The sequence below is a fragment of the Suricata suricatta genome, chromosome 4 (assembly GCF_006229205.1).
Source record: "Suricata suricatta isolate VVHF042 chromosome 4, meerkat_22Aug2017_6uvM2_HiC, whole genome shotgun sequence".
Classification (NCBI taxonomy): Eukaryota; Metazoa; Chordata; class Mammalia; order Carnivora; family Herpestidae; genus Suricata; species Suricata suricatta.
Genome location: NC_043703.1, coordinates 100705214 through 100722349, shown reverse-complemented (window position 1 = coordinate 100722349; position 17136 = coordinate 100705214). Strand labels below are relative to the sequence as shown.

Genomic DNA, 17136 nt, shown 5'->3' with positions numbered 1-17136 from the left:
CATTATCAGTATTGCCCACTAGAGTGATACATTTGTTACATTTGATGAACTGCCAGTGACACATCATTATTACTCTGTCCATCGTTTACATGAGGGTACACTCCTGGTGCACTTTCTATGGGTTTGGACAAATTTATGACAAGTATCAGAATAGTTTCACCACCCTAAAAATCCTCAGTGCTTTGCCTATTCATCCTGCATGGCTTTTTCATTTTTTTATGGGGAATGTATTTGCCTGCCATGTATGAAAAGAACAGAAAATTTTTTTAGATGTATAGACGATTAACAGACAAAGCCTACAAAATTTATTTCTTCTTGGACACACCCATGGCACGGCCACAGTGGCCTGCGGTCTTGGTGTGCGGGCCTTGGACACGAAGTCCCCAGAAGTGGTGCAGCCCTCTGTGAGCCTGAGTCTTCTTCAGTTGCTCCAGATCTTCACAAGTTTGTTGGCTAGGTCATTGGCTATATTTTCTATCCTTCATGTCCTTTTGTCTCTTCAAAAACCAGTCTGGGAACCTGTACTGGTATGGATTCTGCATAATGGTGATTACACATTCCACTTCATCCTCAGTGAGCTCTCCTGTCCTGGTGAGATCATGGTCTGCTTTCCGCATCACCACATGAGCATGTCTTTGCCCCCACATCCTTAATTACAGCGATGGTAGAGGTTACTTTCCACCACCCATTGATATTGGTGTCAGGCACTTGCAAAATGTGCTGGAACTTCTCAGGGATCACTAGAGGCATGATGGCGGCCCCAGTGGTGGCCTGTAGACCTGTGGAAAAAGAGATGAACACTAATGTTGTAAGTGCTCTCTGTGTGCCAGACACTGTGATAGCCATTTTGATATATATTCTCATTAAAATCCTTACAACAATTTTGTGAAATAGAGATATGATCCCCATTTGTATAGGCAAAGGAAAGGGACCAGAAGGCAAAGCCATATGCTGAAGATGACATGGCAAGGGTCATGATAAACTAATTTATGACTTCAAATTAGGTGTTCTTTCTGCCATACAAGAGAGAAAAATGTTTCTTCTAGAGTCAGAAAGATTTCATTGTACTAACATGTATTTACATTTCTGTTTAACTATTGTAGTTAAGCATCTATCAAAGTGAATTTCCATTATTTTCATTTATTTGGAAAGGCTTAGAGATTTTCTGAAACAAAAATATAATGATTTAATGATAATGATTTAATGATAATTTAATCCTTAAGTTTTTCTAAGTCCTGGATTTGTTAAATAACTATTATATCCAATCACTTTTTTAATGTTACCTTTTAGTTGCCTTCAATTCTATTAGACTGCTAAAGCATAAGGTAAGTTAAAAATCAAAGTACAGGCCTCATTGGTTATTTTCTTTTTAACTTTATTTCATGGATATTTCTTCCATTCCTTCTTGGAAAAAGACAGCATTTTTAAAAAATTCCAGTTGGTTAAAATATAGTGTAATATTAGTTTAAGGTGGAAAAAACAGCATTTTACCAGAGTTGAACTAGTGTAGTACTACTGAACATAAAAAGTTATGAATTTGCTAATAGTTATAATTTGTTGTGTTCTTAAAAAAAATTAGAAAACTAATAAAGGTATTATTATTTATGTAGCAATTTCCTCATGTTTTCTTATTGTCAATTATTTACAGGTACCCTACATGTCTTGGAATCTGTGTCAATCTCTCCTTGATGTTTTAGATTTCAAACTGAAGGTCATTCAAGTATCTATAGAAGCCATGTACTACTATATAAATTAGTAAGGCATTTCATAATCAGGCATAGGAGAATCTGGAGATGTTTTGAAAGGGATTATAGTAAATTCCAGCTAATTTTTGTCATGCAGGATTATGGACTCAGAATTACCCTATCAGAAGGTGGCAAGGTAGATTTGATGTGAACAAGTCCTGATTTTCGGGGAACTGCATAGGCCAAACAAAACACATCCACAGACCACACTTAACCTTAGGCCCCAAATTTGAAACCTCTTTCCTAAACTCAGGAGACCAGATTGAATTTTTTGTTTCCATTAATTTTAAATGAAGCTTTTTGAGTAGATAAGGAAGTAAAGAGCTACCATGTTTTCTTATTCAGGAAAAGCTGCTGCAGAATGCCTAATTTACTGATGCCCTGGTTATAGAAGGTAGGATTCTTTCACCTAAAAGTTAGAGCTATTATATGTTTTGCTGATGTAGAATGGAGGCCATTTTAATTTCTAATGTGAAGGGACTTGGAAAGTAGCACAGATGTATGTAATTTTTATATCAAAGAAGGAAAAGACACATACTCCGTAAGTAATTTTGATGCCCTTTTCTCCCATGCTAAATAATTAATCTGTCAGTATACTTCCTCAATGGTATTGCCATAGAATAGTTTAAAAAAAAAAAAAAGCCCTTTAAAATGAGGCTATTAAGACACATTTTGAAGATTTTCCTAAATTGATCCCAGTTTCTATTTAGTTGGCTCTTTAGTATAAATTCCATTATGGCTGTGAGGCTGCCATTATGTTGTATTTTCAAACTGCCTGTGGGAATAATTACCACTAAATGTTTTTAGTCCTCCACTGAGTTCATATTCTACCATCAAGCTCCCACATGTATTGATGTGTTAAGGCCACTGAGGAGGATCTACCTTTTTCATCTAAGGAATTATATTCTGTTATTTTGTTTTCTGGCATCAGATCATACAGAGCCAACATTAGTCGAATTTGTGCTTAACATTAAGTGTGTATCAGCCTTAAACTCTTTGGTTATACACAGATCAACATGTCTAATAACAAGCCCTCAGGGCGCCTGGGTGCCTCAGTCGTTTGAGCGTCTGACTTCAGCTCAGGTCATGATCTCGTGATTCATGAGTTTGAGTCCCACATCGGGCTCTGTGCTGACAGCTGGGAGCCTGGAGCCTACTTCTGATTCTGTGACTCCATCTCTCTCTGCCCCTATTCCCCTGCTCATACTCTTTCTTTCTCTCTCTCTCTCTCTCTCTCTCTCTCTCTCTCAAACATAAATAAAAACATAAAAACAACAAAAAAACCCCAAGTCCTCATCCATTTTCTCACCACACACATGCTCACACAGTTTGAAAGCACAGAATCAACCTGAGAATGTGCATTTTGGAAGCAGCTCCCACCAATGGGACTGAATTATCAAAGATCTCTGCCACGTTGCTTAAAGATCTGGGCATTTATAGGTTAACAATCATGGGTTTTGAATTGCAAACCTTGACCAGTCCAGAGAGCCAACAATCTGCTTGTAAAGTTGGTATGCTATTTTATATTTGCCCAGCTTCTCTGGGGTGAGGACTTAAATTGATCAGTTCCTGAATAACATTACAATCACAAGAAGACAAATACTGTATGATTCCATTTATGGGAGGTACTTAGAGTAGTCAAAAATAATAAAAAAAAGAAAGTATGATGGTAGTTTCCGGGGGTCAAGGGGAGGGGAGAATGGGGAGTTATTGTTTAACAGATATAGAGTTTCAGTTTTATAGGATGAAAGAGTTATGGGGATGGATGGTGGTAATGGTAGCAGAGTATGAATGTATTTAACACCAATTTAAAGATGGTTAAGGTGATAAATTTTGTTATTTGTATTTCACTAAATAAATTTTGCTCCTGTAACAGCTCTGTCCTCTTCCCATATAGTTGATGTCACAAAATTACATCTTTGAAAATTGTGCGCCCAAAACCATAATCTAATTTTTGTAAATACATTAGTTTCTTAAATTAGGTAGAAAACAAAACTAGAGTTATAACCAAAATTACAATAATAGTAGCTTTTAGACTAGTCATTCTTAGAAAATGTATTATTCTCTTGTCATGCGGATAACAAAAGGTAAAGTTACAAACCATTGTTACAGTAAAAATAGCTCTTACAATTATCTGTGTATTTACCTTTGTTGAGATCTTTATTTTGTCATAAGCCTTAAGTTACTGACTAGTGTTCTTTTATTTTATCTTGCAGTAGTCCCTCGAGCATTTCTTTCAGAGTAGGGCTAGTGGTAATGAACTCCCTCAGCTTTTGTTTAACTGGGAAACTTTTTTTTAATGTTTATTTTTATTTTGATAGAGAGTGTGCGGGGGGGGGGTGACAAAGAGAGGGGGACAGAGGATCCAAAGTGGGCTCTGGGTTGACAGCATGGAAATCAACTTGAGACGTAAACTCATGAACCGTGAGACCAGACCTGAGCCAAAGTTGGACATTAAATTGAGCCACCAGGCACCCCTATCTGGGAAAGTCTTAATTTCTCCCTCATTCTTGAAGGATAATTTTGTTGGATATAAGAATCTTGGTTGACAGTTTTTTTCCTTTTAGCACTCTGAATAGCACTGCCTTTTGTCCTCTGAACTTTCTGATGAAAAATTTGCTGATAATCTTACTGAAGACCCCTTGTATATGATAAGTCTTTTTTCTCTTGTGACTTTCAAGATTCTTTGTTTTTGTTTTTTTGAAATTTAATTATAATATGTTTCAGTGTAGATCTCTTTGAGTTTATCTTACTTGGAGTTTGTTGATCTTCTTAGATGTTTATTGTCTTTCATCAAATTTGGGAAGTTTTCAGCCATTATTTCTTCACATATTCTCTTGGCTTCTTTCTCTATCTCTTCTTCTTTTGGAACTCACATGATGCATATGTTGGTCCACTTCATGGTATTCTACCAATCCCTTACATTCTGGTCACTTTTCTTTACATTTTTTTCCTTCTGTTCCTCAGACTTAACAATTTCTATTGTCCCATCTTCAAGTTTGTTGATTCTTTCTTCTGCTGAAGTCTGTTGAAATCTGAATCCCTCTAGTGAATTTTTCATTCTAGTTATTGTACTTCTCAGTTCCAGAATTTCTTTTTGGTCTTCCTTCTTTCCTTTTTTTGTTTTTGTTAGAGAGGAAGAGTGAGCAGGAGTCGGGGAGAGGGGCAGAGAGAGAGGGAGGATCTTAAGCAGGTTCCACGCCCAGCAAGAGCCTGACATGGGGCGAGATCACACAACCATGATCATGACCTGAGCTAAAATCAAGAGTTGGATGTTTAGCCAGGTACTCCTCTTTTTAGTTTTTCTATCTCTTCGTTGATATTTCCATTTTGTTCAGGCATCATTTTCTTTGAATATCTTTAAGACAGTGGTATTGAAGTCCTTGTCTAATAGATCTACTATCAGTTCTTTTTCCGTATCTGTTGATTTGTTTCTTCCTTCCTTCCCCCTATACTGGGGCACTTGGGTGGCTCAGTTGGCTAAGAGCCCGGCTTTGGTTCAGGTCATGATCACACAGTTGGTGGGTTCAAGCCCCGCCTCAGGCTCTGTGCTGACAGCTAGTTCAGAGCCTGGAGCCTGCTTCTGATTCTGTGTGTCCCTCTCTCTCTGACCCTCCCCTGCTCACACTGTATCTTTCTGTCTCTCAAAAAAAAAAAATAAATAAATGGACCATACTTTGCTTTTTCTTTATATGCTTTGTGATTTTTTTTTCTTGAAAACTGGGTATTTGAATCTATTAATGGGGTAACTCTGGATATCAGATTCTCTCCCTTCCCTAAGTTTTCCTAGTTTTTGTTTTTGTTTATTGTTTTGCGGTTTTTGATTGTTGTAGGCTGTCTCTGTGCCAATAACATGCCTGAGGTGTAAACTTAAGATCTCAAATCTTTTCTAAGCCTGCACCTTCCCCTGGGTGTGCATGATGACTTTCTAATTTTCCCTGTATATAGTTGCTTTTGAACATCCTACTGTTTCACATCTTGTTCCCAAAAAGGGAAAATGAGAAAAATGGAGGGAGGAAAAAAAGAGAATACTGACCCTTAAAATCCTCTGGAAGCTACTTCAGCTGGAAAGGGGAGAAGCTTGCAAGAGTGGAGGGAAGTGCAACAACAATGGCCAACTTCCTCTTTGTTGGCATCTCTGAGATCATAAGCAGCAATCAGTAATCAGAACACAGATACCCATATTTGGAAGGTAGGGTTCTTTTTTAACCACTGGATCCTGTAATCTATGCACACTCCAGGAACAGGCCCACAGCTGCCTGCTTTGGGGCAGGGCATGGGAGAGGGGTACCTGCTACTGTGTACCGTAGCAGAAATGGACTCAAATTAACCAGTTTGCTGTTCAACCCTTCCCCTGGAAGTGATAAGCCTTCAGTAGACTCTAGAGTCCCAAAATAATTAGACTGCCAGACAGGTTCTGCCAGAGTAATTGTTGACTAGGTGGAAAGATAGATTCCTGGTGCTTTTTACTTTTCCCAGAATCCTTTTTGAAAACCATTCTTGCTTGGGGAGAGATTTGCATTCTTAAGAAAATGGCCCTTTATTAAAAAAAATTTTTAGGTTTATTTATTTTAATGTTTACTAATTGTTGAAAGAGAGAGAGAGAGACAGAGAGACAGAGAAAGAGAGACAGAGTGTGAGCTGGGGAGGGCAAAGAGAGAAGGAGACAGATCTGAAGCAGGCTCCAGGCTCTGAGCTGTGAGCACAGAGCTTGATGCAGTGTTCGAAACCATGAACTGCAAGATTAATGACCCAAGCCAAAGTAGGACGCTTAACCGAGTAAGCCACCCAAACACACCTAGAAGATGGCCCTTTAAGGGGGAAAAAAAAAGTTACTCTGTATTAAAATTTATAAAATTCTAGCGTTTTTTCTGTTTTTGAGTTTTTTTCATTCAGTTGAAGCAGGGATAAGGGTGGAATGAGTAGGGTGAGTTGGTGCCTGGAAATGAGGGCTTTGTTTTCTAGACATAGGATTTCTTTTCAAGACATTTCAAAGGCCATATTGTAGTAGGATCCTGGCCATTGTGCAGTGATCCCACACTGTTATATGTTTGACTGGGCCCTCATGACTTGGCTGACTTTTCTCTTTGTTCTACTCTAGTTTGGAGGATACTCTGGCTTCAAAGTTGTTGCCTATATCATAATTTTACCTTCAGAAGTTTTTGACATGTTCAATCTCTTCTTCAGAAAAGTAAGAAATGTATACACAAAAACAGCCCAGGCTGATAAATTTACAGCCATATTGTGGAAATCTGTTTTCTCAAAATCATTGGGATGGTTTCAGAACCAATTGAAGAGAATGCTTGGTTATTCTGCTTACATAGTGTTGAATCCTTGATTCAAAGTGAGTAGATGAGATTATTACACAGTTGGAAGCAAGAGGCATTTCTTTGTGCCTCAGAATAAGACCTGACCTAGGAAATATTTCTGGGAAATCCTTGTTATTTTTCTAACTAAGTTTTCATTTAAATTCCAGTTAGTTAACATATAGTGTTAGATTAGTTTCAGATGTAGAATGTAATAGGTCTATACAACACCTGGTTCTCATCACAAGTGTCCTCCTTAATGCCCATCACCTAGTTAGCCCATCCCACCATCCAATTCCCCTCTGGTCACCATCAGTTTGTTCTCTATAGTCAAGAGTTTGGTTCTTGGTTTTCCTCTCTCTTCTCCCCAACCATATTCATTTGTTTTGTTTCTTAAATTCTACATATGAGTGAAATCATATGGTATTTGTCTTTCTCTGACTTATTTCACTTAGCATGATACACTTTAGCTCCATCTGCATTGTTGCAAATGGAAAGATTTCATTTATTTGGATGGCTGAATTATATTAGGAATATATAGGAATATATAGTCCTACACTCACACACACACACACACACACACACACACACACACACCACGTCTTCTTTATCCATTCATCAGTTGATGGACATTTGGGCTTTTTCCATTATTTGGCTATTGCTGATAATGCTGCTATAAACATTGTGGTCCACCACATATCCCTTCAAATCAGTAATTTTGTATCCTTTGTATACCTAATATTACAATTGCTGGATCATAGGGTATTTCTTTTTCTTTTCAACTTTTTGAGGAATGTCCACACTTTTCCAGAGTGGCTGCTTCAGTTTGTATTCCCACCAATGGCATAAGAAGATTCCTTCTCCACAGTTTTGCCAACACTTGTTGTTTCTTGTGTTTTTGATTTTAGCCATTCTGACAGGTGTGAGTGAGGTGACATCTCATTGCATTTGATTTGTATTTCCCAGATTATGAGCAATTTTGAGTATCTTTCCATGTGTCTGTTGGCCATCTGTATGTCTTCTTTGGAAAAATGTCTATTCATGTCTTCTGCCCATTTTTTAACAGGATTATTTGTTTTTTGGGGGGTGTTATGTTTTATAAGTTCTTTATATATTTTGAATACTAACCCTATATCAGATATGTCATTTGCAAATATATTTCTGTAGGCAGCCTTTTAGTTTTGTGATTGTTTCCTATGCTGTGCAGAAATTTTTATTTTGTTGAAGTCCCAATAGCTTATTTTTGCTTCTGTTCTCCTTGCCTCAGGAGACATACCTAGGAAGATGTTGCTATGGCTGATGTCAAAAAGGTCACTGCCTGTGTTCTCCCATAGGATTTTGATGGTTTCCTGTCTCACATTTAGGTCTTTAACCCATTTTGAATTTGCTTTTGTGTATGGTATAAGAACATGGTCCAGTTTTCCCAACACCATTTATTGAAGAGACTGTTTTTCACCCCTTTGATATTCTTTCCTGATTTATCAAAGATTCGTTGACCATATAATTGTGGGCTCATTTCTGGGTTTTCTATCCCATTCTATTAATCTATGTATCAATTTTTGTGCTAGTACTATGCTGTTTTGATCACTACAGCTTTATAATATAACTTGGAGTCTGGAATTATGATGACTCCAGTTTTGCTTTTCTTTCTCAAGGTTACTTTGGCTATTCGGGGTCTTTTATGGTTCCATGCAAATTCTAGGATTATTCTAGTTGTATGAAAAATGCTGTTGGTATTTTGATAGGGATTGGATTAAATGTGTAGATTGCTTTGGGAATATAGACATTTTAATAATATTTGTTCTTCTGATCCATGAGCATGCAAAGTTTTCCTATTTCTTTTTTTTTTTAATTTTTAACATTAATTTTTAAGAGAAAGTGAGAGACAGAGTGCTAGGTGGGGAGGGGCAGGGAAAGAGGGAGACACAGAATCCAACGGAGGTTCCAGGCTCTGAGCTGTCAGCACAGTGCCTGATGCGGGGCTCAAACTCACTAACCGTGAGATCATGACCTGAGCCGAAGTCGGACACTTAACTGAGCCACCCAGATGCCCCTGTGTTTCCATTTCTTTGTATCATTTTCAATTTCTTTCATCAGTGTTTCATGGTTTTCAGAGTACAGATCTTTTACCTTTTACCATAGGTTTATTCCTATGTATCTTCTGGTTTTTGATAAGAATTCCTTATTACTTTCTGATTTGGCCTGCTTGTTCACACATGCCCACATAACACATAGCTTTTGAAGGGAGTCCATGAGCCAAGATCAAGCCTGTTTTCACATTTGGGGTTTTACTTGTCTTTGTTCCTCAGCTCTGCCTTCATCAAGCGGGGAGGGGAGGACACTAAAAGGGAAAGACTGTGAGCTTGCTGTCAGGCAGCTTGTAATTTCTCCAGGCCAGCAGCGGAGAAACGATGCCTGAAGCTTCCCGAAGAGGTAAGTACTTTGAGGAGGACATGGAATTATTTCTACATCGGGGTTTTTCCCAGCCTCAGCCCTATCACCATTTTGGGCCAAGTAATTCTTTGTTGTATGAGGCTCTCCAGGACGGTTAGCGGCATTCTGGCCTCTATCCGCTAGATGTCGATAGAGTTCCCTGCTCCCCTGCCACCAGTCAGGACTAGCAGAAATGTCTACAGGTCTTGCCAAATGGTTGAAAATCATTGGTGTGAGTTTTCCTAATGAGTATAATAGCTCTACCAATCCATAGTTAAAACATAATAATTATTGGGTTGTCTTCCGACAAAGAAGATCAAAGATACAGCAAAGGAAGTGAAGGTAGTACTCCTTTATAAATTGTTATTTACCATGCAGGTCTGGAAAGCATCCTGAGGTGAGCACAGGGAAACAAATAAAAAAGGGATTATTTCACTTTAAATTCATAGCTCAGAAATCTAAATATCTCAAAGGATTTTTGGCAAGAAGGAAGTAACTAATGTGCTTAGATTTCTCTCATAGGCAGAAGCACATTACCATCAAACAGGAGCTGCCTGCTTCTGGCTAGTTCTTGCTGATTGCCCCTTCTCTCCTGTTCTCTGGGGCACAGCGGCTTCTCTGTTCCCAGGGACTGTGGAGCCTCAGGTTTAACCTTTTTCTTCTTGTCTCTTGATGTCTTCCTATTTCTTCAGTGAGAAGCTCTGTGAGGATCTCCAGGCTGTGAGAATGTCTGCTTTAAAGAGTTGAAGTCTAGGAAAAGTGCCCTATCTTTCTTACGGATGGTGACTCGTTAAGTACTGAGTGCCAGGTTTTACAGAGGATGATCAAGTTAACTCTAAGAGGTGAGAAATTGGCATTGCCCTTAAACTGACCAACATTCAAATGAAAGTTTGAAAGAGGGTTTTTTGTGGCCTTCACAGAAAACCATAAAGATGATAATAGGATTGAAAGCAGGAACTTTGGTGGAAAAATAGTGGATATGGGCTCATTTGCCTTGAAGAAAAGATTGGAGATGAATCATAAAGGTTCACTAAACAAAGAAGCTTATATATGTTTTCTACCTCTGCCTAATATAACAAAAAGAAATTAATACAGGTATAAGGAATTTAAATTTATTTCAGGAGAACATTTCTGATAGTTAAGGGTTATCAACTTTACAAGGGGTGCCAGTACCAGAGGTGGTTCTGGAATCTTCTTTAAAGGTCTTTTAAGAATTGCCTGGACTTGTTTCTGGCTGACTGGCTCAGATAAGGTGTGGTCCTACCAGGGAAGGAATGGCCTTGTCAGTCTCACTGCTCCGGCCCTTGAATGGCTCAATATACATGTTGCAGTTGGCAGTGAGGTGACAACCTGTAACCTACAGACCCTTAACTTCATTCTCTAAATCAGGACTTGGGCAACGTTCTTTCACAGGGATGGGTTACTTGACCAGATTCAATGGATGGGAGGTCTTCTCTGTGCCTTCAGTGGGGCTCTGTCTATTGACTTACTGAGCAGTGTTGCCATATGAGTTCTCCCCTACCCTGACTGAGATGGAGATGGATGTATGTGCAGGCTGCTATTCACTAGGGAGTGCTTTTGGTATCAACAATGTGGAACGCAGGGGGAGAAAGTATGGGCAGGAAAGAAGTTAAGGCCTGAAGCAACCCCAACAAAGAACTCAGCTGACCAGGAAAGCTCTGAAGCTGGGCAGGTGCACCCAGATGGGGCCAGAGGGCCGGGCCTTTACACGCCTGTGCATGGGTCCCTGGAGGGGGCTGCCACCAGAAGGCACGACCTTGGGCGGGGCAGCTTCCTTTGGCCCAGGCACTCCTGAAGAAGGCTGACAGCCAGGAGTCTTCTTCCAACAGCACCCCACATGGGGGAGTGGGGAGCAAAGCCTTCATTCGGGAAAGGGAATCTGCGGAGCATATCACTACATTCACCACAAGCAGCTTCCCCTGTCTTCTACTCACATCTGAGAATTGCCTTGACCTTTATTTATACCAGAAGCATTTTCCCTTTTGCAGGGACATATTTCCCTTACCTCATTCCGAGCCAACTGTGGCCACCCTAGAACATGGAACAAATGCAGTCACAGATTCTGTTTGTTCTGAAATATATTCATTTCCTCCCGCCCTCCCTCTTCCTCACTTTCCTCCTTCAGCTCTCATCAGGCAGATTCACCTGCTTTCAACTTGAGCCTCGTGACAGCCGGCCTGGATGGCAAACTAGAAATTAGCCGATTTCTTCCTCTTCAGAGTTTCTTCATTCTTCCCTGAGTGGCCACGTGACCCCCTCTGCCCTCTGCCCGTGTCTTGCGCCTGAATTCCCCGGGCAGTGGTGCAGCCAGCAGAAGGCTGGCCTGGAGCCTGGGGTTAGCTCAGCCACTGGCTTGCGGGAGTTTGATCATGGCCTGTGTTCTCTATTAGCTCTCTAAAATGAGGAGGGGCCATTGGCCTGAACAATCTCCAACATCTCTCCTAACTCCAGTATCCAATGACTTTCTGATTTAAAGGGTTTTCATGAAAGGAAATGGGAACAAAAAGGGATGTTAGATTTCCTATTTAGTCTTTGCTTCCTGTTTCACCCACACAGACTACTGGAACCTCCTCTCCCAGCTAAATGCAAAACGTGGGATTCATTATGGCCTAATCTGAAGTGTCTGGGGGAGTGAAGGTTTAGAGTCCCCAGGGCATTTTGGAAAGCAATCTGAATTTAAATCAGAAAGTTCCTAGTAGCTGAACTTCCCCGGTGACTGTGAGGTGAGTGAAGGTGAACCCGGACTAGGGGACTAGAGTTGAGCTGCATTTGAAATGCACAAGGCATTAGTTAGTTCTCTGCAGCAAAATTGGTTTCCTGCTGGGTTCATTCTACTGGCTTTTCCTTTCTCTCTCCCTTTTCCTAATCTAAATGGATTTAGTTATCATTGCTGGTACTTCCTCTAGCAAAAGCAGGAGATAGGCCAGGGCAAACACTGGCTCTCTAAGCGAACTTAGGCTGAGGGAGACCAGATAAAGACTGTCCTTTTTCATGCTCGTTGTCTCATTCGGTAATGACAGGCCAGGATAAATGAGCGCCATAAAGTCAAGGCAGCACAGAGAGTGGGAGCTGGAGAGAACAGGCTAGTGGAAAAGTGAACCTGGCTGTGGAGAGAGCAGAGCTGAGCTTATTTGCATAGTAACTCAGGTGTGGTTACTTATTGATGAAGCACATGTTCTCTGAAGGTGTGGAAAATAGGCTAGCTGTGAACCCGATCCCTGCCCTGGAACATTCTTTGTCAGGAGGCAGAGCCCAGGGGGAGCCCCCATCCTCAGTCACTCCCCTTTCCCGTGTTTTCTATGAATCCCCTGAGCCTTTTCTTGCCTTGCCTTATGCTGCACTGTGAGGTCCTGGAGGACAGGACCTCTTGTCTATGGTCACTGCTGTTATCCGTTTCCCTGATCTCACCTGGCGCATGTCAGGCCTTTAATAAATTAATGTGTAATGGAGGGCACTTGGCAGTGAAGCTTGCAGCTACTTGGGAGTTAGAGTGAGATAAATACACAAGAGGAAGGCAGGACTTGTATTTCCCAAAGTAGACACCCACCCTGAAGGGTGAAGGGGAAGTAATGTTAGAGACTGAGGGACAGAAGAAGGGGTCAACTGTGGACCTACTGCAGGAGAAAATCCCAAACAAATTTAACCTTCTTCCAAGTGCATGGTTTGTTTCTCCAAAACAAGGGGAAAAAACTACCCTCTCCACCCCTCAAACACCTACCTCAAACAACAATTCCTCCAGACTGTTAGGGTGCCCTAGTTACACAGCAGAAAGAACAAAGAAGTGATTTAAGCATCTCGACATTGAAAGAACTATTGCCAAACACTAGAGGATCAGCAGAATCATTAGATTCCAGAAAATGCAAAACTTCTGAGGCCTCTGTATTCTTCCATCCTGATGTCACACTGCTGGCAGCCCACGCCGAGCTGCTGTGTAAGAATGTGCCACTAGAGTGACAGGAGGAGGAAGGAAGGGCAAGGCTGCCTTGCTGGGAATTTGGAAGCTCATCTTGAAGACAGAAGAACTGTCCATGGACACTGATTTCTCTGCTCCCAGTGAGGGAGGAACACAAGGTGGCCCTTGCAGCTGACTGGATGTGTCTGAGTTTATCAGTTACAGGCTTGACAGGAAAACAATTTATCCCAGGTGCTCAAATGAAAAACTTTGAGAGTAACAGATGCAGGCAGCGTTCAGGAAACAGATAGGGAGGTGCCCAGAGACTTCTATCAGCTGGGAGCCATTACCTCCCTGAGGTTAAAAGGCAAAGGGGAGAAGGGAATTTCGATGCCTCTCATTGGTCAAACTGGAGACCCTCAGAGAGCATGCCCAGAAGGATGCCTTTCTGGGGGGTCGGCCTCCTGCGGCTCAGAACACATGGAGGTGAGTCAAGAGGAGAAGAACACAGACAACTAACCTTATTACCGTTTGGCATATATATTTTAAAACATTTCCTATAGCTTCTTATGTGTTACCTCGTTGAATCCTTGATACTAAAGCAAGTCTGAGCCAGGGCCTCTTGAGAATACTGGAGGCTGGTGTACACAGTGCTCTCTCACGCCTGAGGGCATGCTTAGGCTGGGCTGAGGAGAGGGGAAGTGTGCTGACCCCTCACATGGGGCTCGAGGGGATAGGGGCTCTAAAACACCAACTAAGAAGGAAGTCACTGGGACAGTGTCCGTGGGCAATGTTTCCACTTTCTTCAGCCTTTGTAGTTTCCCCACGAATTTCTGCATTTTATCCTGAATGGTTCCCAGTAGTAGGAAGGTTGTCTTTTTCTCAACGGGCAGTCCTGAGGGGAGAGATCCGTGGGTTGCTGTCAGCAGTGGCAGCGTGCTGAGGAACAAAGAGGAGGCTGGCTCCTTGGTGACATCACTGAGGGAGGGAAGGGAAGCAGAAAGGCCAGAAACCAGATGGTCCAGGGAAGGGCTGTGGTGGGAGATGAGGGGCGCTCAGCCTATGCTCCTCCTGGTCCTTCTGCTTTCCTGCCCTGGGGGTTGGGGCGGAAGCTGTGGGCCATGGCTCACATGCAAGATGGAGTGAGTGATTCTTCAGCAACTCAGGCCAGCAGGCGGCAGACACACTGGGTCTACTTTATTATTGTAAGGTAATCCAGGCCGGGGTGGCCATTCGATCTGAAGGGCAGGTCTTATCACCAGATAAATATTTCATCATTCTCAGCCCCTGGTGAGCCGAGGCATGGACAGGACTTGAGTCCCCAGCCCCCTCTCAGATGTCCACTGCCCAGGAAAGGGGGAGGACGGGAGCTTGTGGCTGAGCCATTAGAGGAGGTGGGAGAGGGGTGGGACAGCAGCCAGGGCTCCTGGTCCCCCTCCCATGGCCTCCACCAATGTGCTGAGTCACTTGGGCCACTTCTCTGTGTCTTAGTTTTCTCAGCTGCAAAATGGAAATGATGTCCCAGCCCAGCTCTAGTGCCCTTTATTGTTGCAAAGATCAAAAGAACTGAGGCATGAAAGCATTTTGGAGGGCAGAAAATGATACCCCAAATGTACCAATTATTAATGCCGACTATGCCTTTTCAGAAAATATTCCTCAAGAGGCTTAAATCACAGTTGAGCTTTGTTTTTATTCACTTAATCATTTAACAGATATTTACCGAGCCCCTGCTCTGTGCCAGGGGCTTATTTTGCCTAATCAATTGGCCAGGTTCATTGTATATCCTTCATTTACCAGTCCTGTCCTTTAAGGTTTTATTTTAACCTTGCTCTCTAGGGTTGACAGAATAAAAGGAAGTCGAATGTTTGTTGGGGTTGATGAGAAATATATTGGCTGAAACGAGATTTTGTTGCCCCTGCTCATTATCTCTTCACAGGCTGGGTCCGCTCTGAGACCTGAGTGGCCCTGCAGGGCGCCATGGCAACCACATAGGACCACCACCAGGGAGTTCATGTCAGGCCGTGCCTTGCAGCCCATCAGCTATGGGCTCAACAGAAAGGAAACTCTTTCCCACTCTCTGAGGTGGAGAAAAGGGAAGAGAGGCAGGTGTGCCGGATACAGCTTGGGCAGGCCACTGTTAGTAAGCTGCATTCGTGAGACTGGGCTTTTCACTTGGAGCAGGACCTCTGCTGGCTGGGGATGCAGGAGGCCAGACTCCAGCAGAGAAAGGCACAGAGGCCTGGCTTGGGTTATCAAATACTGGGATGTCCTCTCAAGACATTAACCTCAGACCAAGAAGCCTGGGGGTAGAAGGGCTCACATGTTTGGGCAGTTTAGGGTTCCTTGCCTGTCCTGAAAGGGAAGCATCCTGAGTTGGTTCTAGATAAATAGTACATAGCCCCCATGTCCTGGACCCATTGTCTGTGGATATGTAACTTAGTGTTCATTTCTTTAGTTAACAAAGCATTTATTATTGAAAAATCTTTTTAGTGTTTTTATTTATTTTTGAGAGACAGAGCACAAATGGGGAAGGGGCAGAGAGAGAGGAAGACACAGAATCCCAAGCAGGCTCCAGGCTCGAACCCACTAACTGTGAGATCATGACCTGAGTCACCCAGGTGCCCCAAAACTTTCATTTTTTAATAGGACATGTTGGTGGGCACCCAGTAGATGGCTGGATTATCTGGTAAAACCAACCCTGGTCCAGAAGATCATTATCTGCATACTATCACTAAATAAGCAAAAAAGAATGCCCTTCTTGAAATAGAAAAGGAAATGTGTGACAGGGTCTGGGGAACATGGTGTCCCTGGGTATTTTAAAAATATGCTCCAACTCAAGGACCCAGGGAAGGGAGGTGCTGGTTGGGGAGCAGACATCAGCATGGGGTTACCCCACTACTTCCTTCTCCTGGTGGGCTCAGTAGTGTCTCCAACACCTGGTAGCCAACCTTGTCTGCTAGGAATGTGTACTTCTGCCTTTCTTTGGGCTTGCTTTCTTATCTCCAAACAAATCTAGCCTCCTTATTTACCTCATCAACCAGCAGGCAGGCCCAGAGTAGGAGCTGTGTCCCGTGGGGAAGGTGAGCCACTGTAGGCTGGGCCTCGCAGCCAGCTGTCTCCTCCAGGCCACCTCCTTGCTCCACCATTAGGTGACAGTGGTCATTATGATGATGATGGTTGACAGCCCTTCAGGGGATTGGTCTTATTTTAGCTTCTCTTTACTCAGGTGCATTAAGACTAAGTTAAAACTTCTTCCAGAGCTCTGGTGATTTGTCTTTTATTATTTCTCAGACCTAGGATACTATTTTGATTGAGAAAGTTGACTTGCTTGTGCTACAGCTCGTGGTGGCCAGGACCTGATGGTTGTCTGTTTTCATAGGTGCTGTGTCAGCTGTCTGCTCAGTATTGATTTTTACACTGCTTCATGTAATCACCCCGCATTATGCTGCACTGGCCCAGGGCTGGTGCAGAGATTTTAACCTGAAATGTCTTGGTTCATTGTCTGGAACTGCTGACGCTCTGGCCTTTGGCTGCCCCCACCAAGTCTGCTAGGGCCCCCAGCCTGCCACTGACCTCCTTACTGATGAGTTGAAAAGGTCTGGGAAGAGAGGGTGTCCACACTAGGACATGGCAATTTGGCTTGAGCTCCCGAGATTGCTTCAGTCTTAGAACATAGTGTTGGAGAGCTGAGCCCAGGAGAATTCTCAGACAGCATGCATTAACGTCAGAAATCTGCAGG

At 42.4% G+C, this 17136-nt stretch overlaps 1 long non-coding RNA gene and 1 pseudogene across 1 annotated transcript; both read right to left on the bottom strand.

Annotated features, from left to right (window-relative positions):
* Nucleotides 1–277: 277 nt before the first annotated feature.
* Nucleotides 278–9870, bottom strand: LOC115289821 (annotated as a pseudogene).
* A 4043-nt stretch (nucleotides 9871–13913) lies between these two features.
* On the bottom strand, nucleotides 13914–16532 carry LOC115289825. Its single transcript, XR_003907824.1, has 2 exons — nucleotides 16427–16532; nucleotides 13914–14292 (listed from the first exon to the last, which is right to left on the bottom strand). It is a non-coding gene; the product is annotated as an uncharacterized LOC115289825 (long non-coding RNA).
* Nucleotides 16533–17136: the final 604 nt, after the last annotated feature.